Source organism: Nannospalax galili, unplaced genomic scaffold (genome assembly GCF_000622305.1).
Source record: "Nannospalax galili isolate Female #2095 unplaced genomic scaffold, S.galili_v1.0 scaffold199, whole genome shotgun sequence".
Lineage (NCBI taxonomy): Eukaryota > Metazoa > Chordata > Mammalia > Rodentia > Spalacidae > Nannospalax > Nannospalax galili.
Genome location: NW_008343559.1, coordinates 821,055 through 824,409, shown reverse-complemented (window position 1 = coordinate 824,409; position 3,355 = coordinate 821,055). Strand labels below are relative to the sequence as shown.

Below are 3,355 nucleotides of genomic sequence, written 5' to 3'. Positions count from 1 at the left end.
GGTATTATATATAAGATTCAGGCATCCACTGGAGCTATACACTGAATGATTCAGTGCCAAGTTCATTAAATACCAAAGTAACCCCCAAATTTGGATAATTCTCATTCTTCCAAAGTCCTGATTTGGAAAATTCTATTCCTCCAGCTAACTTTTCACAGCTGACTGTAAAGTCAAATTCACATAATTTAAAACTTTGGTTCTGAGAATGACTAAAAAGATCACTTTTTGTATTTTCCTCAATCATCTTATTTTTCCAAATTCAGGTCTAAATGTCTTTGTCTTTACATAATTTTTTAACGGTTTGAGAATATGATATATGTATATAATGTTTCAATCAAGTCCACCCACTCCATTCCTTCCTCCAGGTCCTTCCCTATTCCCCTGCTATCCCACCCCCACTGATTTTATGTGTTCTTTAATAAAAGAAAAAAGCAAAAAATCCACTGAGCCATTTAGTGCTGCCAATATGTGCCTGGGTATACGGTCAGCTACTGGGTAGCCTCTCAGAGGCCAAATCTCTCAATAAAATGAATTATCTCTCAGCAGTCCTAATTGTCAATAGTTCCTCAGCTAGCAGTGAGTGGGACTCCCTAATCACCTCCCCACCACACACTGTAATTTTGTCTGGCTAGATCTTGCAAAGTCTTTTTAAATTTTTTATTTTATGTGTATGTGTATATTGCTTGCATGTACGTAGGTGCACCCCTGTCATGCAATACCCGCAGAGGTCAGAAGAGGTTGTCGGATCCCCTGAAACTGGAGTTATGGACAGCTGTTAGCCACCATGTGGCTGCTGGGAATCAAACCCGGATCCTCTGCAAGAGCAGCCAGTGCTCCTAACCACTGAGCCATCTTTCCAGTCCCAGATCTTGTAAAGTCTTGTGCATGCTGTCACAACCAGTCTGAGTTCAAATGTGCATCTGCACTATTGTATCTGGAAAACACCATTTTGCTGTGGTTATCTACTGCCTCTGATTCTTACATCTTTCCATCTCCTCTTCCCCACGATCCTTGAGCCCTGGAAGGAGGTAGTGTGAAACACATGTCTGATTTAGGGCTGAGCACTATGCAGTCTTTTATTCTCTGCACAATGGCTAGGTGTGGGTTTGTGTTTACTGTCATCTGTAAAAAGAAGCGTCTCTGATGAGGACTGAGAGATGTACTAATCTTATAACGATAAGTCTTTACGAGGTAGTCACTACGATGTCCATTTAGCAGAAATGTCCATTTAGTAGTAGGTTCTCCACTATAGCCTATGAACTACCTAACCATGGGTCCTTGGCCCCATTAACAGTGCTAAGCATGAGTTCCATTATGTGGCCTGGGCCTTAAAAATCAATCAAAAAGTGTTGGTGCCCCCATTAACATTTATTCCACTATTGCACCAATGGGCATATTTTGCCAAGCTGGTCCTTACTGTAGCTTCATAGGATTCACTGCTGGGTAAGATGATGACTGATTACTTTTCTCTCCTGGTAGCATTCATAGCACCTTCTAATACCATAAAAGCTAGCCAGAAGGGATGAAGCATCCAGGTCAGTACCAACTTGATTTCTCTATGTTCTATGACTCAAGTATGTGGTTTTCTTCAGTAATAGTATCTTACTGTCAAGTTCTGGAGGGTAACTAAAAGTAATGGCCTGTAATGTTTTGGGGTCTATTGACCCTACTGTCCAACAACTCCAAAAGAGGTAAAGCCATTCGTGACACTGAGCTTTTTTATTTGACAGCTTATGGTGTTTGGGAGAGGCACAGACCCCTTGTTATAGGATAATTACTTTAAAACTCTTTTTATATATGTATACATATATATTTTAGGAAGTTCTAGAGTAGTATGTCTCTGTATGGCTTTTTAAAAGGTCTATAGAGTCAGTTAACCCTCCTCAGACTCTCTCCTGGGTTCCCATTTCCACTTACACACAGAATGATTATTCCCAGCTCCATCCATTCACCTGCAAATTTCTGGTTTTTCTTAAACAGTTGAGTAATATTCCAATGTATAGATCTACCACATTTTCATTATTCATTCATCAGTTGATGAATACCTAGGCTATTTCCATTTTCTGGCTATCATGAACAGAACAGCAAAGAACATAGCTGAGCAAATATTTCAGTGGTAGCATAGTCCTTTGGATATATGCCCAAGAGTAATACAGATGTTTGGGGAATCTCCATGATTTTCATAGTGTCTACACCAATTTGCACTCCTACAAACACTAAATGTTCTCCTTTCTCCATATACATGTCAGCATTTGTTGTCTTTTTAAAATTATTATTATTTATCATAGCCATTCTGACCTGGGTAAGAAGTCTCAAAGTACTTTCATGGTTAAGGAAACTCATGGGGGCTGGAGAGGTGGCTCAGTGGTTAAGAGCACTGGTTGCTCTTGCAGGAGAACTGGCTTCAAATCCCAGCACCTACACAGTGGCTAACAACCATTTGTAACTCCAGTTTCAGGAGAATTCAGTGCCCTCTTCTGACCTCTGTAGTCACTGCATGACATGGGCACACTTAGATACAAGCAGGCATAATATTCATCCATATAAAATTTTTTGGGGGGTCTTTTTAGAAAGGTTCTCCCAGTAGCCCCAGCTGGCCTGGAACTCACTATGTAGAATAGGCTGGCCTTGAACTCAGAGATCCTCCTGCGTCTTCCTCCACAGTGCTGGGATTAAAAGCGTGTACCACCATGCCAAGCAAATTTTTTTGTTAAGTACTTCCCAGGGGCTGAAGAGATGGCTCAGTACCCACATGGTGACTAACAACAGATCCAACACCCTCTTCTGGCCTCCACAGGCTTTGCAAGACACAAGTGCACTTACATACATGCAGGCAAAACACCCATACACATAAAATAAAAATAAATCAAAAAACTAAATCTCCAGCATTTGTATTTCTTCTTTTGAATGAACCAATTTTTACTAGATTTTATTTTTTGGGGGGGATCTTTTTGAGACAGGGTCTCCCTGTAGCCCTGGCTGGCCTGGAACCATGTAGACCATGCTGGCTGGCCTTGAAGTCACAAAGATCACCCTGCCTTTGCCTTCCAAGCGCTGGGATTAAAGGCATGTGCCACCATGCCCGGCAGATTTGTTTTCTTGATGTTTAGTTTTTGAGTTCTTTGTATATTCTACACACTAACCCTGTGTGAGATGGGTAGCTGGTAAAGATTTTTGTTCCATTCTGTAGGCTGATTCTTCACTCAAATGATAGTGCCCTTTGTTGTACAGAAGTTTATTAGTTTCATGTAGTCCCATTTATCAATTGTTGGTATTAATGCCTGAGCTACTGGGATTTTGCTCAGAAAGTCCTTTCTTGTGCCTATAAATGGAAGTGTATTCCCTACTTTATTCT

General features: G+C 40.8%; 1 protein-coding gene across 12 annotated transcripts in view; it reads right to left on the bottom strand.

Moving 5' to 3' along the window:
- The window catches only part of Wnk1 (WNK lysine deficient protein kinase 1), a 154,745-nt gene that overhangs the window by 55,357 nt on the left and 96,033 nt on the right, over positions 1 to 3,355 (bottom strand). The gene's annotated exons all lie outside the window — the stretch shown is intronic.